The following is a 26849-nucleotide window of genomic DNA, read 5'->3' as shown; positions in this document are numbered from 1 at the left end:
TAGAATATTCATAACACTATTCATATTTGTGATATTCAACCTGGAAATTACTCACATGCCTGTCAATAATAGAGTAGATAGACAAATTGTGGCATTCACTTGATGGAATACTATATAACAATGAGAAGGAATGGTTCATAATTGCACACAGCAAGCATGAATCTCATGAACATAAGGAAGAGTGAAAGAAGTCAGACCCTAAAGTACTTATAATATGATTTCATTTCCATGAGTTATAAAAACTGGCCAAAATTCATCTTTGCTGTTAGGAGGCAGGATAGTGATCACCCTTACAGGGGTGGAGATCTAGGGGAGTCAGGACTAGGAGGATGAGGGGACATTTTGGGGATTGGATTATTCTCTTCTTTTGTTCATATATTTCTATAGTTCTTTTTAAGACTTTTTTTTTTAAAAGATTTTATTTATTTATTTGAGAGAGAGCAAGAGAGAGGGAGAGAGAGAGAGAGCGTGAGCAGGGGGGAGGTGCAGAGGGAAAAGCAGACTCCCGGACGATTAGGGATTCCCACATGAGGCTTGATCCCAGGATGCTGGGATCATAACCTGAGCCAAAGGCAGACATTTAACTGACTGAGCTACCCAGGTGCCCCAAGACGTTTTTTCTTAGAGTAATTTTAGGCTCACAGAAAAATTAAGAGGAAGATAAAGAGATTTCTCATATATCCTCTGCCCCACACATGCATAGCCTTCCCCATTATCAACATCCCCACCAGCGTGATAGATTCGTTATGACTGATGAACCTGTGATTGATCTGGTCCCTAGTTAAATGGCTGTAGTCAATTTGTGAAAAAAAATTTCTTTTAAGTAGGTTCCACGCCCAGCATGGAGCCCAATACAGAGCTTGAACTCATGACACTGAGATCAGGACCTGAGCTGAGATCAAGATTCGGATGCTTAATCAACTAAGCAACCCAGGTGCCCCGAAAATTCTTCTAACTGAACATGTATGGTATGTGCATTTTCTGTATGTATATTATACTTCAATTAAAAGCTTGAAAAAGAATAAATTCTACAGGTAGTATTACATATTAACACAGCCTATTATCAGTGTTTATTAAGAAATACATATAGAGAACATAAATAATGGGCATGACCCAAACGTGACCTTGTACATATATAGAATATTTATTCTCACATTGTTTTTTAGCACCTTGCTGTGAGATTATGATTTACTCATATATTTCTAATGGTGTGATTTAAAAGAAAGTAAAGTAGACATGTAGATTTTAATTCACTGCTGTTCTCAGAGGGAGAACTATAGGCAAGATAGTGGGTGCATATGTCAGCCAGTTAGTAAAAGATAAAGGAATTATGAAAAAGGGATATAAATGTTTACATTTAGGATTTCATTGACAAATTCCACTTTGAGGCTTAAGGACTTTTGGTTCAAGGAAAGAAGGACTATGGAGATGATGCTGCCTGATTCATATCCCAGTGTGCTTTGGAACTTAAAAACAGATACCCCCAAAGAGCCACTGACAAGGCTCTCCTAGGAACCCAAATCTCTTTAATGGCTCAGCGCCCTCTAAGCCAAGCTCAGCACCAGAGGAGGTGGCTTGAGTTACCCCTACAGCTGGATGAATGCTCATTAATTCTCCCCACTCCCATTAGTGGTGAACTTTGCTTGCTGCTCCATTCCTGTATCCTTGTGTCTGCCCTGGCAAGGACAGTATACATTGGCTTTATGCAAAATTATCCTCATGGAGGTACTGAGTTATGGCAGAAGTTATTAGGAAAGGAAAGAACTGCTGTATACTTACCTAGATCTTGAGTCCTGTAGGAAACTGATTGATGTTCTGAAAGCCTCCAAGGAGTTGGCTGGCAGCTGGGGCTGCTGCTACAAAGAGTGGCAGGAAGCATTACCCTGGTAAAACATGTTACTGTGAACACAGAGGGTAGAGAGATCCCATCTAAACTGCATGTTGTGTCTAAACTACTCTCAAGCTCTCCCCCAGCTGGAATGCAAACTTCCTAAGGCCAGGGACTTATGCCTGTTTTGTTAATCTTTGTGATTCTAGCACCTAAGACAGTACTTGCAATATGGTAGGTACTCAACATCTTGAAAAAATGAAAAAAAAAAAAAAAAAAAGTGAGCAAAGTGAATACAATTAGTATGTTTGAGGGATGTTAGAGAAAAATTGTAATATGTAGGGTAAGTGGTTTTAATTTAATTACAATTTTAATTTTGGTAGTTAGAGAAATTAAACTATAGAATAGATAAGAAACTTACCCAAGATCATATACTAGAATCAAGAATCAAAATTCTGACCTTCCAACTTTCTGTGAACTTTTCATTAGGAAACATTTCTATTTCCTTCTCCTGCGGTGGATGCTAGAATCCAGTGGCACGGAGACATATTTGTGACTTTTTGAAACCAGATAGCGATTTATGCTAATAGAGAACACAATCCATTTTATGGGCATGTTCCCAATATTGCAAATCCTATCTAGTCAGTTTGGGGAAGCATTTGAAAACATGGCCAAATAAATTTACCTTGTCATATGGGTCATAGTTATGGTCCCAGCCTTGTAAAATGAGCTTTGTTTTACTAACAGATACATGCATGAAAAGCATATGACATTTTTTAACACAAATCATATCTTCATACTGAATTCCAAAGATGTTTTGGCTTTACTGCTGATCTTCATTCGACAGTGGCTTTTAGCACTTCAGCTGAAGTCTTTATGCCCCCTCCCTAGTCTCCCTGTCAAGTAGTTAATGATCTATAAACAAATACTGAGATGCCCTAAGGGGGCTCTCCATTTAAAGGGGCCCTGAATAATTTGATAATAGAAATACAGTAGTCCACCCACTGATTTATTTATTTGTCAGTTTAGATTTTTGAAGTGATGTTCCACTGGTATTTCAGATGGGAGAAGTTTTTAATTTTCTGTGCAGTTAATATTAAATTTTAATCCAATTTTTCCTTTCAGGAGAAAACTTCCAAAAATGTTAATTTACATTTGCAGTTTCCATTGTGTGAAATACTTTTTTATTTGTGTGTGCTTAGGTGTGTACATTTCAGTTCCATAAGCTAAAAGTGGCTGCAGAGGGTAATAATACCAGCAAAATGGTATCTACCAGTTCCTGAGTGTTTCTTCCTGCTAGGTAGTTTACACCTATTTTCTCATTTAAACAACACTCCAAAGCAGGGCTTCATTTACCTCAATTTCAAGCTGAGAAAACTGAGTATCAGAAGTTAGAGAAGTTAAGATAGTTAACTGCAGTCACAGAGCAGGCAGCTGGGATTTGAACCTTCATTGACGGTATGCAAAATCTCATGCTTTGAACATAGTTACAGAGTCAGGTGATGCCAGACTCAGCGTAAATGTTGCTGACACAAGTGAACATCCCTTAGATGTTGCATTATCAGGAAATAGCATTGTACCAAAATATGGCCCTTCTAGCCTAGAAGTCTATCTGCCTCAAAGGAAATTTGGGGGCCTACATGATGACTCCAAAAAAAATAAAAAGGTTTTCAAAACTAGATCACTTTGCAAAATTTGTTGTAAAACAACTATTTCTATGTATATTGAAAATACTTCTAAAATATCTTGAAAATTTAAAACCTGCCAGGATGTTTGGGCACCATCAACAAAGATCCCAACTCTAAGCCAGTTATCGGGCTCTGAAAATTGGGTTTTATTTGGGGACCATGAGTAAAGCATATATGGAAATGTGTTGAACTATTTTTTACAACTTCTTGGTTAGTCTAAAATTTTATTCAAATTAAAAAGTTTAGTTTTAAAAACTTTGCATCTGGCCATAATTTGAATGGGTATGAGTAATACCACCACTGTGCATAATAGGCACATTTAGTCCAAGCCAGCATTTCAGTGAACCACAACTTGTAGTTCAGCTTTTTTTTTTTTAATTCCTTGTTGCTATTTCTAATAAAGCAAGATGTTAAAGCTAACTACATGCTCTATTAATTATATGAAGGTGAACTTGAGTCATATTTGTTACTGAAGATGATTAATAATTACCAGCTCTGCACACGTTTCTGGTGCATTTCAGTAAATAAACAGGGTACATTGTTGGGTAGTAATTGATTAATTAGCACATTCATCCTACACAGCTCAGTGGTCTAAGGATGCTGAGTTTGAGATATTGCTCATAATTATTACAAGAAACAAATCTGTTCCATTTTTCAGTTTATTTCTTCTGTATGCTAAGATTTTTTTTCTAAATCAAATGTTTAATGGTTCAAAACCTTATAGGTTTTATTCAGATAAATCAACTCATGAAGAATTGCTAGTCATAATCTCCAGAATCTTGTTTTTGTGTGAACTAGGGTGAAAACTTTTACAAGGCTAATGTTAACATTAGATCTTGCTGTTAAACTGGATCAAATACTGTAAATATAGGGCACTTCCCCACCATGCAGGAAATGCTCATTGAGCACCTATGTGCAACAGGGGTACTGGAATCTCATTTGCTTCCCAACCACATCAAATAAGCTCAGGATTGCAAGTGTCATCAGGTTGGCACTTCGCAGCACCAAGCAAATACGCTGTGTAATCTTCAGAGAAGTATAACAGCATGTATTGTTTGCTGATTTGACTACGCAGTAATTTAGGATTTTTTTCCCCCTAATTTATTGAGCCAGCATGTAGTTGAAAGAGCTTTGGATGGGGAGTCAGGAATCCTGGGTTCTGTTTTATCTGTATTCTTTCTTGAAGAAGCTGTGTGATTCTGGGCACATCACTACTCCCTTCTCTAAGCATGGATCGCTCATCTGTAAAATGACAGTGTCAACCAGGGACGATGAGGTACATGAGGAGCCTAAGCTGCAGAGACAGACAGAGCTAGGTTTGAGTCTGGACCCCCTATTACTGGTTTTATTATTTTAGGGAAATTATTTATTTAACCTCTTTGAATTTCTGCTCTGTTTACTTTGAGTTTTTTGTAAGGATCAAGGGAGATATGAAAATAGTTTATAAACTATAAAGTACCTGTGAATATAGGGCATTGTTAATATTATTATTATTTTTTAAAGATTTTATTTATTTATTCATGAGAGACAGAGAGAGAGAGACAGAGGCAGAAGGAGAAGCAGGCTCCCCGCGGAGCAGGGAGCCCGATGCGGGACTCGATCCTGGGACTCCAGGATCATGACCTGAGCCGAAGGCAGTCGCTTAACCAACTGAGCCACCCAGGCGCCCCTGGCATTGTTAATATTATTAATAACTATCTTACCTCATTGACCTTAATTTGTATTTGAAGGATGCATCAGAGTGCCCATGTACTGGCCTAACAATAGGGGTTATTAACATCCTTTATGCCGTTAATAAAATCACATTGGATAGGAATTTCTGATATGTCTTCATAGTTTATTGCTAAATGAAAAATACAGTCTGCAAAACAGTATGTCTGGTATAATCCTATTAAAAATTATACATACAAAGATAAAAGACTCTATATAATAGGAACTCAATATATATTTGATAAAGAAACAAATACAATATATGTATTAATTGAGCATCTCTTACTAGTGATAGGTGTACTGTTCTAGGAGTGGGGCTATATCTTTACACTTACAATCCATTTGGTGAGACAGATAATAAAAAATAAACCTATTTTGTAATACCACTTATGGTTAAGTGCTCTAAAGAAAAATAAAGCAGAGAAGAGGATAGAGAGTAAGGATGGGTGCTACATTAGGCAGGGTCTCCCTGGTCTAGTGACAGTCGAGCAGAGACTGAATACAGTAAGTAAACCAGGCAGACTTCTGGGAGAAGAGTGTGCCAGGCAGAAGGCATGGCAAATCCAGAGGCCCTACGTAGGAATAATAGTAGATGTCCCCCCAGATTTAACAGTAGTTCTCTTTGGGTGAAATAATTGTTGATTTTTTTAAAAAGACTTTATTTTTAAGTAATCTCATAACCCCGAGATTAGGAGTCTCATACTGTAACAACTGAGCCAGGAGGCGCCCCCCCCCCCGCCACTTTTTTAAATGTTGATTTTTAAATTTCTTCCCTGCACATTCCTGTTTTTCAAAAGTTTTTTTTTTTAATTATTTGTTTAAGAAGCCATGTGATACTTATTTTTTTATCATGAGCGTATGTTTCTGTAATTAGAAAAATTTAAAAACGCTACAGGTATCCTGAAAGACAAAGTCATCTTAAGAAAAATGTTTATAAGTAGTTTTCAAACCTTACATCATCTGTAAGTTTTTGTTTTCATGGTTTTGGTACCAAGAATCTAAGTTGTTAGTGAGAATAACGGAAGCAGGTGAACTTTATTTATTTTAAAGATTTATTTTAACCATAACAATCAATGTGGGCTTCATAAAGGGATAGATAATCATCGTACTCTCAGCTCCTTGTTCTAGCTCTTGTGTGTGGATGGCAGAACACAAGCCTGACCTAACCACTTATAGACATGGCCCAGGAAACAGCGCATTTTAGGAGGTCTTTAAAATATGGGATTAAAGGTGCCAGGTGAAATTAGTTTCAGGGTTTTATGTCTCATTTATACAGTTCATCAGGGACTACATCTGCTGTACAGCAAAATGGAGTGTGGCAAAATACATCATCCATCTCTTTCTGAGTCCAGGTACAAATTAAAGAAAAGCTCAGAGGCTGTACTCCAACTCTCCATACTATCCCTGCAAAGCAGATGTAAAAAGGAGATATGCTTTGGGCTTACAGAAACAAAAATGCACATTTGAAGCTTTGATTCTCATTTCTATCCCATCTATTTGCACCAAGATCCTCTAGTACAGAAGGTATACATTAAATCAGTTCGGATAAAATGCTTTCAAAATAAAATGTGTCCATTCCTATAGGTGAGAAGCAATACCGGAGAAGAGTGCAAGCAAAAACCCAAAGAATGAAAGACATGATCCCAGTCTAAAGGATATATTTGGCTTGCTATTGTCTTTAGCCTAAATAATTTCTTCTGAGAGAAAACTGTTTGCATCTCAAGAAACTATCATAAAATTATAACATTTGTAACTATTTAAAATCACAGCCATTTTGGACAGTAAATAGGGAAACAAAAGAGGCTGTACAAAGTTAGAAAATATTATCCATGATTTCCAGTAAATGGAAGAAGAAAGCTACAAGTCACCTCCTTGTGTGGTATATATGTGGTTTTGCCCTTTTGATACTTTGATGATGCTTGGCATAGAATTCTTAGAGTTGGCAGGAAGTTTAAATATCAGTTCAACTTTATTTTATATATAAAAAAATGAGGACTAGAGAGGAGAAGTTACTTGTCCATTAAGGAAAGTGCTGGAACTAAAACCCATTAAGACTTTTAAATCTGGGGCCTCTGGGTGGCTCAGTTGTTAGGCATCTGCCTTCGGCTCAGGTCATGATCCCAGGGTCCTGGGATCGAGCCTTCCATCGGGCTCCCTGCTCCACTGGGAGCCTGCTTCTCCCTCTCTCCCTGCTTGTGTTCCTTCTCTCACTGTCTCTTTCTCTGTGTCCAGTAAATAAAATCTTAAAAAAAAAAAGACTTTTAAATCTAAAGTAAATGGGGTGTGTGTGTGTGTGTGTTCCATACCCGTTTAGAAAAACTGCAAATGCCACCTAATCGCTGTATGTCCCTCCAAATATTTGTAGGTAAACAGAAGCATTTACCCTTTCATGCATCTCTGTTTGCATGAGCAGATACAGCACTAAAGTCTTAGTCTGGTGTGAATTCTCAAATATTCAGACTAAGGGTATTAAGCTTAGAATGAAACTTGCAATCGTTACATGCCATTAATATCTGGTGACAGCTTTGGGAGCTTTGAGGAGGGAGATAGTTACGACATTTCCACTCCATGCCCCTAAGTTCATTATCACTTTTGATAGCAAAACTTATAACGAAGACCTTCATATATTTTTCTTCCCCAGACTCCCCCAAATTAAGTTTTTGTTTCATTTGCTTCATTAATTGAAAACAGGTTCATTATAAAATAGAAAATACAGAAAGAAGAAAACTCTACCATTAAGAAGTAGCCACTGTTAACATTTTGGGGGCTATCTTTATAGTTAGTTGTGTGTGTGTATGTGTATGTGTGTGCACGTGCACACATATATGTACATATTTTTAAAAAGTTATAACTGGAGTCCTAGTCTTCATGCTGTTTTAAAATGTGCTTCTTGGGGGCACCTGCGTAGCTCAGTCAGTTGGGCGTCTCACTCTTGATTTTGGCTCAGGTCATGATCTCAGGGTTGTGAGGTCAAGCCCCACATCAGGCTCTGTGCTCAGTGCAGAGTCTGTCCTTCTCCATCTGCTCCTCCCCTCCTTCACTCTCCCTTTCTGTCTTTCTCTCTCTAAAATACATAAAATCTTAGAAAGAGAAAAAAATAAAATATGCTTCTTAATAATTAAATATCATTTCATTTTCTTATATTCTCCTAATTTCATGATTTTTTAAAAAGCTTTTTGAGGTATAATTGACCTTCAAACAGTGCACATATTTAAGGTGTATAGTTTGATAAGTTTTGACATATGTATACATCCAAGAGACCATTTTCACAATCAACATAGTGAAGCTATCCATCACTCCCAGAATTTTCCTTCTGCTCCTTTGTAATCTTCCTGTTCCTCCTCACCACCTCGCCCCCAGCTTCCCACCCCTAGGCAACCACCAATTTGCCTTTTGTCACTATAGTTTGTATTTTTATTTTTTAATTTAATTTATTTTATTTTTTTAAAAGATTTTTATTTATTTTTTGACAGAGAGAGAGACAGCGAGAGAGGGAACACAAGCAGTGGGAGTGGGAGAGGGAGAAGCAGGCTTCCAGTGTAGCAGGAAGCCCGATGTGGGGCTCGATCCCAGGACCCTGGGATCATGACCTGAGCCGAAGGCAGACGCTAAACGGCTGAGCCACCCAGGTGCCCCTATAGTTTGTATTTATAAATGGATATGTACTCTTTTTTGTTTGGATTTTTTCATTCAGCACAAATAGATTAAGATTCATTCCTGTCTTTGATTTTATCAACAACTTGTTCCTTTTCATTGCTGAGTAGTATTCCATTGTAAGGATATCCCATAATTTATGCATCTACATGTTGGTGGACATTTGGGTTGTTTCTAGTTTGGGGCTATTACAAATAAATTTGCTATGACGATTCATGTATAAGTCTTTGAATGGACATACACTTTTTTCTCTCTTGGGTAAATAAATGCCTAGGAGTGGAATGGCTGTATCATACAGTAGTTATAGTAACCTGTGATTTTCTAAGTGGCTATATAGAGGTCTTTATATAGCTATTCCATAATTTTCTTATTTTAATTTTTTTTTGAGAGGGAGAGCACGTGTTCATGTGTGCATGCAGGGGTAGGGATGAGGGGAGGGGCAGAGGGAGAGGGAGAGAGAGAATCTTTAGCAGGCTCCATGCCCAGTGTGGAGCCTGACTCAGGGCTCAATCTCACGACCCTGAGATCATGACCTGAACCAAAATTAAGGGTCGGATTCTTAACCAACTGAGCCACCCAGGCACCCCCTGTAATTTTTAAGTAATACCTTATTGTTAAATGTTTAAACCTTTCTGATTTTTCATTGTTGTTGCAAATGAACCTAGTTTTTTGGCTTCAAAATGTGGCTATGGATATTCAACTTAAAAAGAAGATGAGTAGAAAGACATTGTAAAGGAAACCTAGAAGTCATGTGTTGTTAGATCATTTTAAATATTTCAGTGATTGCAAAATAAGTATTTTGTGTCCTCTGCTGGGAAGCAAACAGCATGAATCTTTAAATGAACCAGAATTTGAATTTGAATTTGAAGTTATTTTACAACCAATGGAAGTTCTGCTGTTTTGTTGTTAAGTTTATGGGACCATGATTTTTTTTTTTTAAAGATTTTATTTATTTATTTGATAGAGAGAGTGAGGGAGCACAAGCAGGGGGAACAGTAGAGGGAGAGGGAGAAGCAGGCTCCCCGCCAAGCAGGGAGCCCGATGTGGGGCTCGATCCCAGGACCCTGGGATCATGACCTGAGCCGAAGGCAGACGCTTAACCATCTGAGCCACCCAGGCACCCCATGGGACCATGATTTTATCATAACATTCCTTATGAGGAGACTGCAATAAATTTGGGTGTGGCCTTGCTTTCTGAGAGCGATAATTAGCTATCTAGTATACTTTATAACATTTTGTTAAATAAAAAAATTCTTAAAATGTATTTTACTTATTTTCTCTCTTACATACATGTATATGATATATATGGTAGCCACTGTAGCGGTAAAACAAAATGTTTACAGAATGGCAAAGAAATGCTTGGGAAGAAAAACCAACGTCAAACCCCACCCCCAAACCCAAAATGCTATTTTATGCATAGATGCCAAAGCTATATTTTTCTGTGCTATGTTTAGGTTCTTTTTATAACCAAACAAAAGTTGTTTCTACCAACAGATTTTTAAACAGCAGGGACATGCTTATTATTTACTGTTTTGGTATCTTTCCCTCATTTACATAAATACCCCAGCAACCAGCAGTTTAAAACTAATAAAAGCCAGGGTCCTCCATCAAGTGCAATAAAGTTTCACAACCATGAGTTAGACTCTTAGAGTGAAAACTAAACCTATATATGTGGTTATGAAGGGTTTTTTTTTTTTTTTGAAAGTATAATCACATTTCAAAGTTAGAACTTCCATTTGAAGTAGCAGTGCAATAATAATACTTAAACATTTATGTAGAATGCTTCTTCTTGGAAACGCTCTCCCAACATTGGCCAGTTAATCTCTACTGCTTCCCCAAGGAGCAGGTATTACTGTCATTTTTCTAGTTAGAAAATTGAGGAAGGTATGATCAGCCCAGAAAGAGTGAGGGCTGGGGAGACAAGTTTTGGGCCCTTATTATTCTGTGACTCTTTGGGATGCAACTCCTAATAGAATGCATCCAGTTTCTGTTCCACTTTGATAAAATCATCAGTAAAACAAAGATGTACATAGTAGTTCAATCTACCTCAGGCTTATAGATACAGCCCTTACCCTCCTGAGGCTCGCCTTTTGGAAAGAATGGGATACAGAAAGGATTTGGAAGATCCACAGCACATTTCATCTGCATTTGCAATGGACTGGACCAAACTTTTTCCAGTGAGAAAAGCAGTCATATGCTTCCCCCCAGCCACAACTTCCATTCTCCCATTATCTTAGCAATTTATAGTTTTCCAGATAAGATTTACTATGATCAGTACATTTAAAGAGTTGAACAAATCTGTTATGCACATTGAAGCCAGAGGAACAGTAAAAGGAAACTAGTGAACATTTACATTTTTGGAAACATAATGTATGCTTGAGAAATTCTGAAAGATAAACATTTAAATGTTAAAATACTTATTACCTTCCCCATAGGGACAGTGTTGGGAGTTAATGAGATAACAAATGTAAAGTGCTTTGAGCTCTTTAGAAGAAAGGTGCCAGATGCATACAAATGATTATTAATTGTTAAAGCTATGGGATGGTTACTAATATATTACTTATGATAAAATATATATTTTTATACCTGAAAAATAGGATGTTTGCAATTCTTAGGATGATATAGCTGAAATAATGCTCCATCTTTATCCAAGTTATTCTCTGTCTTGTTGGAAGTCCTTTCTTAACCCTTTCCCAGTTTCTTGACCTTATACCCCTTTTCAAACAAACTACGGGGCATGACTTCCCAGCTTCCAAACTCTCCTGCACCTTCCCATTGTCAGTCCTCCACCGAAGTCTTACAGATCCAGCACCATGGGAGAATTCCACTGACACCACCTTCTCTTCTCCTGATTTCTTTGATTACATAATTGTGATGCCTCATGATACTGTCAGTTGTGCAAGTTGATTTTATTAGCAGGAAGCATAAGTGAAATTGTCTCTTAAGCAACACTAGAATTTGTTATAAAAAAGTGCAAGTCTCTTGTGTGATCTGGGATAAGTGGAATCTGAACTTTCTACTTTACACAACATGCTAGAATTTGTGGTAAAAGAGCAAAGCCCCAATTTCATTTGGTCTTGAGACATACACTGAGATACCTCCACTAAATCTTAGTGGAGGTATGTATGTAAATGGGACATTGGGTTGTTGGACAGGTGCAATAAAAGCAACATAAGGTTGGGTTGTTGGACGGGTGCAATAAAATAATGTAGATAAAGCTTCTAGTACGGTATATACTTAGCCCATAAGAAGTGTTCATTAAAGGTTAATATAAGTAGGTTACAGAAGATAAGTAAGTAGATAGCCGTTTGTCATTAAATATCACCTATTTGGTTTCTTTAAAATCAATATAAAATGGGTAATATGTAAAGGGACATCCTGTTATCGACAAATATTTCATTTTCCTATTTAGAATGGTAAAAGCTCAATTTTTGTTTAGGATACTTTATACATTGTGCACATATATGTGATTTTTTTTCAAACTTACCTTAGTTTACCAGTAGCGCAGTATCTTTGCTACATATATGTGCTAAAAGATAATGGACTATGCTTCTTTTCAAATGTTCTGTAATTAAAACATTTCACTAATTTAATCTGGTCCTCTGGCTTCTTCCACTTAATTACTTGAAGTGATTGTTTTATTATACCAAATTTTTTCCTTTCATTTTGAGGCTGTAGGTTTTTAGGTAGAGAACCTTACTCCCGATTATTTTCTGAATCTGAATATAAGGCCTCAATTTGGAAACAGGCATTCTGTGGTGTATGCTAATGAGAGATGCAAAGAAGCAAAGTGCATTGTTTGAGAAAACCAATCATGGTGGGTTAAAAAAAAACAAAAGTACAGGAGAGTGAACTCATTTTACTATTGCCAGCAGCTTGAGGCTTGAGAGTGCTAATCAAAATGCACATACAAAACTTCCCTCATAGATTTAACAGTTTTGTACTGTTAAGGGGGTTCTCACCATGTGAAAGATGCACTGCTGTGCTGAACAAAACAGAGACAGTTTTCTTTTAAAGTCCAGAGCAGATGAGAGCCATAAGGAGACAGAGGGTTTCATTTACTCTCAGGACACGATTGTGCCAATGAACTAATGAGTCTCTTGGACCTTATGTTGCTCTGGCTTCAATTGAGGCGAGACTCTAATGGGCATGTAGTACTTCCTATCCGTCAAGTGTCTGGACAATGGGCCCCTCATATGGATTAGAATGATCTGGCAAGAAAAAGAGGTCATCGTTGTACCTAGCACAGGCAGGAAACCTGGCTAATTAATGTATTTCCAACTATAGCAAAACAAAAGCTGACACACACAAAGATGTTGACTTTATTGCAGGAACTCTTAGCTTGTGGCTGAGGCACTGTTAAAAATTACTGAAATTCCATACATAAAACCATACTCCTAGTTTCCCCAACACATTCAAATATTTTTAAAGATACAAAGGTTATTCTTTAAAACAACTATGTGATTTTGGTGTTGTGACTTGCATATTTCACCCTTCTGTAAAGCTGGATGATTCTGAAATATTTTGAACAATTGAGAAGCGAATGCTAAGAGTTAGTGTCAGTGCTGCATAATTTTAACAATTTGTACTTTAAAGGGTACTGTTGAATTATGATTGTAAAAGTCCTACTGCCATGTTAAATGGAGAATTTGAGATTACAAATGTGTATTAAAGCTAGAGGGCTCGAGTTACGCTGTATATTAAACTAAGAGCAGATACTGCCACCTAGATAAATTCTGATGCTTTGGTTAACTAGATGTTGGCTTACCTTACTTTTTGAGAAATGGCAACAACAAACAATAGTGGCTTGGGACAAAAAAAAAAAAAAATACAATGAATGATAAAGGGTCACTTTAAAAATCCATGTAAACGTAATTTTCTTGGGGAAAAGAAGACCTATTTTGCCAAATAGCAATGATTAAGCCTTTATTCCATTTCTTAAATGCAGAAGACTAATTACTCTTAGAAACAGGAGGAGAAAACTTCATAAGGCATGAACAACAGCTCCATAATCCTGAAGTTCATAAAGAGGTAGGTGCAGAAGTGATATCAGTAACTTGTAACTTTCTTGTGAGATTATTTCTTCCTGAGTTCTGGAAGAAGAAGCGATTGTTCGACACTCTCAAGTAAAAGCACAGATAGGTTTTAATTTAATAAGCAAAATAAGATCACTTAATAAATTTTTTTTAAAAAAGAGCATTCATTACATTATGATCTGTTTGATACATCTAGCAAACAAAGCAAACTAACTCCACTCCCCACTTTTATTCCTAACAGCAAAAAGAATGTTGCCTTTTTTTGACTCCAGATTAGAATCCAAAATCAGCAATGTATTCCAGGAACATTCATTTATCAGGTTTAGAGAGGTTTTTATCATCTTTGGACTGTTTTAGCTCTTCTTCAAATCTTATTTTGTTTTCCTCTGTTACTCCTAGAATGGCTTCAATGTCGTCAATGGCCGTCTATAAATGAACAATAAAAATAATATTCATTACTTAAAGACCTCTTACAACTCTTTCCCCCACCCCAATTATTTGCTCCATTTTGGAATTGAGTATAATTTAGACCAGTTAAACTCAAGGCGTGTTTTGCCAACTAACACCCATCTACAAATTGTGTCATCAGTCCTGAAATGAATAAAAAAATTGAGAGTAAGAACTTGGAAACCTTTATAGAAATTTTTATGGCTGCTAAATCAAATGAAAAAAATGGGCTATTTTATACGTCTTTAATTTTTTTCATTTCATTTTTCTAGTAATTCATTTTTGTTGTATTTTACAAAAGTACTGATCCATGATAGGTTGGAAAAAAACAAAACTTCACCACAGATAATTTGAGAAGCACTGATCTAGTCATCCTAAAATGAGGGCTGATGGGAGTATTGACTTCCATTGGTTTTTCCATTAGGTAGAAAAATGGCACTTTTCTCTTTTATTTTATTTAGCTATTTTTTTATTGAGGTAGTCTTCAAATACCTTAAAGTGAAAACCCTTACAAAGAGTTCAACTCAGTGGTTTTTAGTATATTCACAAGAAACCGTCATTACTATGTAATTCCAGAACATTTTCATCACTCCAGATAGAAACTCTATGCCCATTAGCTGCCTTTCCTTATTTTCTCCCTCCCCTAACTCCTGACAACTGCTAATCTACTCTCTGTCTCTATGGATTTGCCTACTCTGGACATTTAATATAAACGGAATCATACAATATGTGGCCTTTTGTGTCTGGCCTCCTTCACTTAACATAATGTTTTCAAGGTTCATTTGTGTTGTAGCATGGATCAGAACTACATTTCCTTTTTATGTCTGAATAATATTCCATTTTATCTATTATCTATTTTTACTTTGGTTGTTTACACTTTAGGTATCATGTCTAAGAAGGCGTTGCTAGCTACAAGGTCATGAAGATTTATTTATATCTGTGTTTTCTTCTAAGAGTTTTATAGTTGTGGCTCTTACATTTAGGTCTTTGATCCATTTTTATTTAGTTTTTATATATGTTGTAGAGTAGAGGTACAACTTCATTCACTTGTATGGGGATATTTGTTTTCTCCAGCACCATTTGTTAAAAAGACAATTTTTTTTCCCATCAAATTGTTTTGGCACTCTTGTTGAAAATCAATTGACTATAAATGTATGGGTTTATTTTGGACTCTCAATTTTATTCCATTGATCTATGTCTATTCTTATGCCAGTACCACACTGTCTTGATTACTGTAGTTTTGTAGTTAAGTTTCATTTATTTATTTTTTTAAAGATTTTATTTATTTCTTTTAGAGATAGGGAGACAGAGGGAGAGCACGAGCCAGAGGGAGGAGCAGAGGGAGAGGGATAAGCAGACTCTGTGCCATGTGTGGAGCCCGACACAGGGCTCAAACCCACGACCCTGAGATCCTGACCTGAGACGAAATCAAGATCAGATGCTTAACTGACTGAGCCACCCAGACACCCCATTGTAGTTAAGTTTTAAAGTTGAGAAGCATAATTCCTCTTTGTTGTTCTTTTTCAATATTATTTTGCTTATTCTGGATCCTTTGCATTTCCACAGGAGTTGTAGGATCATCTTGTAAATTTCTGCAATAAAGCCAGCTGGGATGCTGATAGGAATTGGTGTTGAATCCATAGATCAATCTGGGGAGTATTATTGCCATCTAACAATATTAAGTCTTTCACTCCATTTATTTAGATCTTCTTTCTTTTATGATGGACAGATCTTGTACTTCTGTTAAATTTATTCCTAAGTATTTTTATTCTTTTTGATGCTATTGTAAATGGAATTTTTAAAAACATTTAAAAAATTTAAATTTTAAATTTTAAAAATTATTTTTTTAAAGATTTTATTTATTTACTTAGAGAGAGAGCATGAGAGAAAGTGTGAGAGAGAGCAAGAGCACAAGCAGGGGGGAGGGGCAGAGGGAGAAGCAGACCCCTCTCTGAGCAGGGAGCACAACGTGGGACTCCATCCCAGGACCCTGGGATCATGACCTGAGCCAAAGGCAGACGCTTAACTGACTGAGCCACCCAGGCGCCCCCCAACAATTTATTTTTGGATCGTTCATTGCTAGTGTATAGAAATACGATGTTTCTATATTGATGTTGGGTCTTGCAACCTTTCTCAACTTGTTTATCAGCTCTAACAGGTTGTTTCTGGGTTCTTTAGGATTTCCTAAATACAAGATCATGTTATTTGTGAATAGAGATAGTTTTACTTCTTTCTTTCCAGTCTGGATGCCTTTTTATTTCTTTTTCTTGCTGAATTGCTCTGGCTAGAACCTCTAGTACAGTGATGAATAGAAGTGGTGAGAGAAGACATTCTTGTCTTGCTCCCGATCTTAGGTGGAAAGCTTTCAGTCTTGCACCATGAACTATGATGTTAGCTATGGGTTTTTGTTAATGCCCTTAACAGGTTGAGGAAGTTCCCTTCTATTCCTAGGTTGAGTGTGTTTAGGAAATGGTGTTAGATTTTGTTAAATGCTTTATCTGCACTACCTTCCATTTTTATTCAGTCTTCGTAAATCCTTCTTTACAAATTGAAAATACTTACTAGAATGTCACTAGGGTGGTAGACAGAAAATATTACTAAAAATGAATCTAGAGGCGCCTGGGTGGACATAATTCAGTCCATAGCACCATTTGATTCTGGTTATTAGTTATATTTGGATAGACTAAACTGATCATGTGCATATAGCTCAGAATTTTGCACATCGCAGTAACTGATGAAATTATGCTAGCTGACAATAACTTAGAATATAAATGAAGAGATAGATCCTTTAGGACCAGTGAAAATCAATGCAACACTGGGCCTATTTTTCATTGAGTCTGCTTAGTCCTGTTGTAGGAAAAGCAATGGTCATTCTTCCAACTCATAAAATCACATTGAAGAGGAAAGCATTATCATTATTATTACTGTTACTAGAGAGACCAGGCCCTAGTACAGGGAAGATACATTCAAAATTTACATTTTTTACAACAGCTTTTGTTGGGCTTTCCAATTAAGAGAAAGATCACATGCGGTTCCATTTGAGTCCTTTGAGTTACTTGACCTGTTCAAACATGATGAAGGCACATGCTGGGAATCAGATGCAGATTTTGGTGATCAATACCAAGTGTTCACAAAAACAGATGCAATGATCAATGGAACAGAATAGAAAACCCAGAAATGGACCCACAACTATATGGTCATCTAATCTTCAACAAAGCAGGAAAGAATATCCAATGGGAAAAAGACAATCTCTTCAACAAATGGTGTTGGGAATACTGGACAGCAACATGCAGAAGAATGAAACTGGACCACTTTCTTACACCATACACAAAAATAAATCCAAAATGGATGAAAGGCCTAAATGTGAGACAGGAAACCATCAGAATCCTAGAGGAGAACACAGGTAGCAACCTCTTTGACCTCAGCCGTAGCAGCATCTTCCTAGACATGTCATCAGAGGCAAGGGAAACAAAAGCAAAAACGAACTATTGGGACTTCATCAAGATAAAAAGCTTCTGCACAGTGAAGGAAACAATCAACAAAAGTAAAAGACAACCTATGGAATGGGAGAAGATAGTTACAAATGACATATCTGATAAAGGGGTAGTATCCAAAATCTATAAAGAACTTGTCAAACCCAACACCCCAAAAAAGAAATAATCCAGTTAAGAAATGAGCAGAAGACATGAACAGACATTTTTCCAAAGAAAACATCCAGATGGCCAACAGACACATGAAAAGATGTTCAACATCACTGATCATCAGGGAAATACAAATCAAAACCACAATGAGATTCCACCTCACACCTGTTAGAATGGCTAAAATTAACAACACAGGAAACAACAGATGTTGGTGAGGATGGGGAACCCTCTAACACGGTTGATGGGAATACAAACTGGTGCAGCCACCCTGGAAAATAGTATGGAGTTTCCTCAGAAAGTTAAAAGAGAACTACTCTGTGATCCAGCAATTGTACGACTAGGTGTTTACCCAAAGGATACAAAAATACTGACTTAAAGGGACATATGCACCCTGATGTTTATAGCAGCATTATCAACAACAGCCAAACTATAGAAAGAGCCCAGATATCCATCAACAGATGAATGGATAAAGAAGATGCGGTTTATATATATACAATGGAATATTACTCAGCCATCAAAAAGAAATCTTGCCATTTGTAATGACGTGGTTGGAGCTAGAGTGTATTATGCTAAGTGAAATAAGTCAGAGACAAATACCATAAGATTTCACTCATGTGGAATTTAAGAAACAAGATAGATGAACATATGGGAAGGGGCACAAAAAAGAGAGAGGGAGAGAGGGAAGCAAACCATAAGAGACTCTTAACCGATAGAGAACAAACTGAAGGTCGATGGAGGGAGGCGGGTGGGGGATGGGCTAGATGAGTGATGGGTATTAAGGAGGGCACTTGTGTGATGAGCACTGGGTGTTAAATGTAAGTGATGAATCAATAAATTCTATACCTGAAACCAATTTTACACTATATGTTAACTAGCTAGAATTTAAATAAAAAATTGAAATTAAAAAAATACCAAATGTTCATCTCTGGCCTGGGTTTCAAAAACTCTTGTGTGGATCTTGCTCCTGTTTTCTTGCTCTTGTTCATATTTCTACAGTTTGGAGACTTCTGATCAATTACATACAACTGGCTTTCATAGACCAACATCTTTAAAGGCCATTTGGAAGCTTCAGACAGGTTAGTGATAAAATTTCTGCCCCACTTTGGAGAAACAGGGTGGGGTACATGGCCCATGTATATGCTGAGGGCTTTTTCTGTTTCTCTCTACTACACATTATCCTTCCTGGGGCCTCAGAACTCCTCTGGTTCTAGAAACGAGGCTTCCCCAGGAATCCTTGGCCAGACACTGCATTATCTGAAATGTAAGTAGGTTACATTCAGGATTTTTGGTGGTGACAGTCTCTGTTTTGGTTTCATTGTGACACTTCAGCTTCACCTCTGATCTCAGAGAGCCGTGTTGTCTTGTAAACTGGGTTTGAAAATGGCAGCAACTTAAAACAAGTCTACTATATTTCAAAGAAAAAATTTCAAACTATTAAATTTAACTAACAGGTTCAGTGGGAACCTTATAATATTGACCCTGTACATTATAAGATATGTACTGCTTCACAATTAAAAAAAAAATGGTTTAGCACTTGTTTACAATACAGCATGAGGTATTTTCAGTCCTTGTATAGAAATTAACCAGAATCGTTAGTTAATTAACACCTCACCTTAAAATTGGTCTCGCCTTGCATATTAGGTGCTGATATTTCTTGATGGATGATGAAGAGATTTCGAGCAAAGGTCATGAGGACCCCCTGGAGATCTTCACCGATTGTTCTGTTAATGATATCCAAACAAATGAGTTTACCAACGATTCCCCTCACATGCTTAAAAACAATCACCCTCTCATTTGTGCCTGTCTGGTGGTGGAATTTAATGAGTATTTTCAATCTCACAAGGTGGCAATCTTCAGGGAGATATGAAAGATGAGGCTCCATTTTAACTTGTCAACAAAGAGGATTTGTGTAATAAATATTTTTTATTAATCAACTTAGCAGAATATAAGAATAGCTTCAGTCATTCCTAGCAAAAGGCTACCACTGAGCTAGGACGATAGTATTAGCTCATTTAAAAAATTGTTGAAATCAGCTTATAAGAGAATTGTTGCTAAATATAATTCACACCTAACGATTTTCTTGCCTACAGAGATATTTGCACCTCAGTATTCTGGAGACTGGGGCTTATTTTCTATTTCATGTATACAAGCAGTTCCTGTTATTTATGAGTATGCTCCATCCATGTTCCTAGGAGAATGTGTCCCATTCCTGAACAGCCAGCTTTATAAAGCTTTATAAAGCTGAACACACACTTGAAGGTTTCAGAGACAACACTGTGGCCAGTGAACATTCCCAAACAACAGATTGTTGTAAGTTTTAGCTTTGCAAAACTTTGCAAAACTGCAGGGTTTATCTTCTAGTTATTTTGTGAACTTTCTGTATCAAAGGGGAAAAAATGGATTAAATGAATGGATTGATTTTTAAGAATTGTTCTGTCTTGAGGGTATGAAACTAAAGAGCTGCCTCTTAAGGTAACTGCAAAGAACTTTGGGTTACTTCCTTCCCTGTTGTTGCCTGTAAAATAAGTCATTTCGGAGTGTAAGGCTTAAATGCTTTTGGAATGGCTACCTTCCAGCCTGATTGGGCTTTCCCATAGGTCAGGCTGGGAGCAGAAAGCTTCCCAGGCCCCAGGCAGGAGACTGTTTGTCCTGCCACTGGCGGTGTGACTTTGGGGAGAAAGCTACTTAAGCTCTCTGGGTTCTTCATTACTTTTTTTCTGAAATGAAGGGATTGGATTGGATTAATGTTTCCAAACTTCTGGAGTTACAGTCCCCAGTCCAAGGACTGCCCACCCTTACTTCTCATAGTTACTGAACATTAGTATCTATTGCCTCTTTTAAGAGAATAATAGCCAAAGGCAACTTCAGTCAATAATTTTTAAAAGTGATTTGTACTTTATTGCCACATAATCAATATGTCAGTATGTATTGGACCCTGGTGCTTTTTTTTTTCCCTTAAAGATTTGATTTGATTTGATTTATTTATTTATTTATTTATTTATTTATTTATTTATTTATTTAACAGAGAGAGCCAGAGAGTACAAGCAGGGGGAGTGGCAGAGGGAGAAGGAGAAGCAGGCTCTCACCTGAGCAAGGAGCCCAATGTGGGGCTTAATTCCAGGACCCCAGGATCAGACCTGAGCTGGAGATAGTAGCTTAACCAACTGAGCCACCCAGGTGCCCTAGACCCTGGTGCTTCTTAAAACAGCAGATTCCTAGGGTCTACCTCAGATCAACAAAATCAGATTCTTTGGGTTTGGGATCCAGGAATGTATAGTTTCACTGAAATCCTCAGTTGATTCATATATATGTGTGTGTGTGTATGTGTGTGTGTGTGTGTAAATGAATCCACCACCATATGTGTGTGTATATATATATATGATTGAGGCCCATACTTAAAAAAATTAGTGTGTTTGTGTGTGTGTGTATGATCCTGGGTCCACACATGGATTCATGCCCCCCTTGTCATTTCTCCTCAGCTTCCTGGGGTTCATGGTCCCCAGGTTGTGAACCAAGAGGCTGGATGGACTCTAAGTCCTCTACCCTATTAATTCATTTCTAGAATTTCCTTCATTTTTCCTTCCTTGAAATTTTTTCCTGAATTCTGCTAGTCCCAGAAATCTGCCAGTATAAATGGAGCCAGTATGAAGTGATCCCGGCAAAGCCACACCACAGAATTCTGGTCTGTAAGGTCAACCCTCTTGGAGCCCTCCCCTTTGCTGAAGAGGTAGCTGACTAACATCTTCGCCTGATGTGAACTGATGGTAACAAAGCCAAACAAAGCCCAGCCAGCTCATGAAAAGCCTCTCCTTAAAGCTCCAGAGAAAACCAACACAAACAACACAAAGAAGAAAAGTTTATATTAGCTCATCTTTTCTCGTTCAATATGAATTCTAGAAAACAAAGACTCTGTCTGGTCATTGTCTATTAAATCATCTGTTCTCAACCTCCATGTGCATGTGTTAGTGCAATTCCTGATGTACTAACTGTAATTCCACCCGTTTATCGCACAGTCAAGAAAGTACAGCTGCATGCAAGTAAGAATTTTGGGGATAATCCCGAATCCTACCTAATACTCAGAAGAAGTAAATTAATAAAGTTGGTACAAACTTGCACAGGTAGTGATGCAGTTCACAGAAGGATGAGAATCTCTTCCATAATAGGGTTCCCTACATAAGGTGGCCATATGGTATTGGAAAAGCACACCAGATTCAGGGTCCAGAGACACAAGCTACTGTGTGATACCGGTAAACCACAGCCCTGCTTGAAGACCCAGTTTCCTTTCTACACCATGAGAGTCTGTTAATCCTCAGGGTCCTTCCTTGCTTCAACATTCTCTGGTTCTGTGGCTGCAGGAAGGGATGAGAAGGATGATCTAGGAAATAGTAGACAAGGCTCCAGAGTCTTCAAGAGACCCATGTCAATCAACAGTGCCCTTTCTGTAGGATATGTGAGTAGCAGTACCATCTAGAAGGTACACCATTAGGAGTATTGCCACCAGCAAAGCTAGCCTGCGGGTCAAGGCATTCCTGCTTCAAATCTCAGGAGCAGGATTAAGGATGGTTGGGTGAGCTCCTCTTTGTCACCAGTCTAATTATTCATTCTGTAGGCTTCAGCATCAAACCGACTTTGCTGCTCCATCAGTTTGATGATTAGGGAGTTACTTTTTCACGTAAGTCTCAGAAGTCTCCCAAATTCCCTGATGTTGTCTTCTTGCCTGTCTCCTCTGTGCCCAAGTACCCACTTGGATAAGTCTTCCTGTGGCCCCTACTGTGGGAAATCGGCCTCTGCCCTGTTAACATTAATTATCCCTGTCTCACCTGTCAGTTCTAGGACACAAATTCTTCTCCTGAAAGTCAGCCTCTGCTGGGTTCTGCTTCATGCCGACAGGCTTTCTTCGTGCCATCCCCTTGCTGGCCTGGGTCTGTAAAAGCAGCCTCTTTTTTGAGCTCCTATAGTTGTGCTCCCCACAACTAACTCTCTGGATATCCTTTCACTCTTTGTAATTGACCTTTCCTGATGCTGTGAGCTGGTTGCTCCTTGGGATGATCTCCTGGCACCTGAACTCCCTGGGTATGTGGTTCCCTGGCTGCTCTTGTCCCTCCACCTGAAGGGTCCTGTCCCTCTCATCCTGATTCCAAGCACATGAGGGGTTGTGTCTTTCCAGTCCTGGCCCAGCTTGTTCTTTGCAGTTTACCTTTCATGCCAGCCAGTACTGGTAAGGTAGGGTTCATGTTTCTGTGTTCTCATTTCTAGTTCTTGTACTTAACTAACCCATCTGTCTGAATTCCTGGGCTTAGACATGTACTTGGACCTGGAACTTTACCTGCTTAATTAGACTCTTAATTCTGGAAAATACAAAGTTCCTATCCCCCAGCTTGCCAACTTTAAATCCACTGACTGCTTGGTTCTCCCAGTCTCGGTAACTGCCTGGTGGCCTATGTCCTGCCACAGCCCTGGGCATATTAACTCATTTACTTATTTACTGACTGTCCACCCACCACCACATCAGCTTCATGAGAGCAGGGACTTGTCTTTTGGTTCAGTGCTATATGCCTAACACTTAGAACTGTTCCTGGCACACTGATAAAATGCTTTTGAATTTTCTGATAGTGAGGGTAGGGCAGGGAGGGGGTTGAGGGATAGAACATCACTGGGAAGCAAAGGGTAGCTCATTCCCTGCACATGCACAGAGGTGTCCCTGGCTCTATTCTCCTCCTGGATGTGAATATCCAGGCAGAGAAGATGAATGTGTACTTGTTGGGGTGCTCTGTCTCATTCCTGTTGCTCTCCTGGCAGTATAAAAAAAGAGTGGGGAAGAGAGCCTAAAATAAGCAGTGAAGGGACTCTTCTGACAACCCAGTAAATTTTACATGTTTATGGGGTCTTGGGGAAAGGTGGGTACTGGAGGGGATGACTCAGCCAACCAGCTCTCCACCCAAGTGAAGAGAAGCATTTAAGACTGTAAACACTAGATTAAAGTGTTAGCCACATTAGGGCTACAAAGGGGGAAGAAACCAAAACATTTGCATGAGTTCAAAGGGATGGATGAGGCTGAATATGACTGCACTGAGGATGGCCTGTTGTAACAGACAATGCTGTGGTAAAACAAAGGACGGCACTTTGGAAAGGGGAGTTGAGACCTGTCCTGTGCATATCTTTGCCCATTTCAGTGTGCAGCTCTTGGGACCAGTTTCTAGGGGACTGAGCACCTAGGGGGAACTGAGGCTGCTCAGGACATTGATGCTTAGTAGAGGAATTGGCTCTTATTTGGTGTTTCATGAGACCAGATCTTAGTGTGTATAATCCTTTCAATGTGAGGCCGCAGTGTCTACACTAGTGTGGAAATCAGAAGGACAAGAAATACAGGGCAGAAACGGTTTCTCAGTAAGTTAAGATAATTTAAAGATGTCTAACGGCCATATTCCAAGATATGAAATAAGATTATGTTTCTAAAGTATGAATCCTAGATCAGAAGACAAATTTGCTAGCTCTCCAGATTATGCTGGGGAGAAATTTGCAGGAAATAGGAAACAGAGCAGCCTCCTGAGTGCTGCTAGCAGGACTCTTCTTAGCATATACATGCATCAGGGCTGAAATTGGAGCTGAGGAGGAGCTATAGACCCTGCCTTTTGGGGGAGCATCTTGCCAAGTCACCAGAGCACTTTTCTAAGCATGCCAGAATGACAACTGCCCTTCTACAATATGGATGTTGGAGCTGGTTCCTCCTCAGTCAGATTTATTGTGCCTTGTATGTGTATGTGTTTCGGTGTAGTATGTTGTTGGAACTAGCCTCTTTCCCATCAATTTTGGATAATTAATCAGTTATATTTATGAACTCCCACTGACACATCTAAAGTCATTTTATGAAATACTTAAAGATCTAAATAAAACAAGATAGACTTCCAATAAATCAGGATGCTGATTAAAATGCATGAGAAGCATCATTCTTATTGGTTGTTATAGTCTATTTTTGTAGCTTATCGCATCTCATAGATGCACTTCATACTCACAACATTCCCAACTTGTCTCTCTTCAGGTGTTCATATAATATAAAAATAGTTCCTTGTCTGTCCTAGAAAATTTGAATGGGGAGAAAAATAGCATATTATCTTAGAAGCAAAGAAAACATACTGCACTAAGACCACTGAGACTGATTGGAATTAAAATCCAGAGCTACCTTCAAATATTATGAAAAGCACGTTTGGAAAAAGCTGTCTCCAGAATATGGAGTAGATATGATCTGGGATGGTGTTGTTGCTGTTGTTAATTGAAATATAATTTATATATAACATTGTGTAAGTTTAAGGTATACAAAGACCTCGATATGATACATTTATATATTGTGATATAATTACCACTGTAGCCTTAGCTAACACTTCTATCATGTTTTATAATTATCATTTCTCTTTTGTGGTGAGGACATGTAAGATCTAGTCGCTTTGCAGTTTTGAAGTATTTAATACAGTATTGTTGACTATATGACTATGCTGTGCATTAGATCCCCAGAACTTATTTATCAACTAGTTGCAAGTTTGTACTCTTTAACAGTATCTCTGCAATTTCTCTACTTCCCAGTCTGATAACCGCCATTCAACTCAGTTTCTGAGCTCAGCTTTTTTAGTTCCAAATATAAGTGATATCATACACTGTCTTTGTTTGGCTTATCTCACTTAGCATAATGCCCTCAAGGTCCACCCATGTTGTTGCAAATGGCAGGATTTCCTTCATTCTCATGACTGAATGATATTCCATCATATATATATCTATCACATTTTCCTTATCCATTCATCCATCAGTGGACACTTAAGCTGTTTCCATGGCTTGGCTATTGTGAATAATGCTGCAATGAACATGGGGGTACAGATATCTCTTTGAGATACTGATTTGGTTTCCTTCAGATATATGCCCAGATGTGGAATTGCTGGATCATATGGTGGTTGTATTTTCAATTTTTTGAGGGACCCCTACACTGTTTTCCACAGGGGCTGAGCCAATTTGTATTCCCACCAACATTCCCAAGGGTCCCCTTTTCTCCATATCTGCACCAAAACTTGTTATCTCTTGTCTAGGCCAGTGTTTTTTTGAAATACGATCCTCAGAACACCTGCATCAGAATCATCAAGTGTGCTTGTTAAAAAGGCATTTTCATAGGCATCATCCAAACTCAAGATCTTTGGGAGAGAATCTGCCTTTTAGCTCACTTCTGGGGTGATTCTCCTGCAAATCAAAATCTGAAAACCACTATTCTGAGAGCAATGGGTAAAAATACAGAGGGAAGCAATTTGTTGTGTGGAAAATAATTTGTATTTCAATGGAAAACTGTATGTGGTCTATGGCACACCCTATTGCCTTGATTTTGTGGGAGATATTTACAACTCTGTAAGTCCTAAGTGACTGAGAGACAAATTCTCTCCAGTCTGGGAAAGGTTCAGTTGATTTTCCTCACCTGCTCCCCTTGTGAAAAAAACAGTTTTCTCTCCATTTGCATATCCATTTCAGTATTCCTGACCTATAAAGGTGTCTGGGTTTTTTGGATTCTTTTTTATACTGGTTATAACATCTGTCTAATTTCTCTGTTTAGTAAAATACCATGTTTTTATTTTTTGCATCTGTATGAGAGGCATGATTTTATCTTTTTTTGAAAACTATTCTTTAAATAGTTTTTTCCAAATAAACAAAAAGTTAACACTGGAGTTGTCCAGTAGTGGAAATGGCTGCCCTGTGAAGTAGTGAACTCCTCATCATGGGAAGTCCAAAAAAGAACTATTTTTGAGATTTGATAAAAGAAATTACATGCCAGAATTAAGACTGCTTATTGACTCCTCATTTTGTCAGGAAACAT

General features: G+C 38.0%; 1 long non-coding RNA gene across 1 annotated transcript; it reads left to right on the top strand.

The window, feature by feature from the left end:
- The first annotated feature begins 871 nt into the window (after positions 1-871).
- LOC118003435 lies at positions 872-20429 on the top strand. Its single transcript, XR_004677344.1, has 4 exons — positions 872-968; positions 13829-13911; positions 19001-19080; positions 19646-20429. It is a non-coding gene; the product is annotated as an uncharacterized LOC118003435 (long non-coding RNA).
- The last annotated feature ends 6420 nt before the right edge of the window (positions 20430-26849 follow it).

The sequence above is a fragment of the Mirounga leonina genome, unplaced genomic scaffold (assembly GCF_011800145.1).
Source record: "Mirounga leonina isolate KUSES-001 unplaced genomic scaffold, KU_Mleo_1.0 Mir_91, whole genome shotgun sequence".
Lineage (NCBI taxonomy): Eukaryota > Metazoa > Chordata > Mammalia > Carnivora > Phocidae > Mirounga > Mirounga leonina.
Note: the sequence above shows the minus strand (reverse complement) of the source record. Positions and strands in the feature narration are given on the sequence as shown.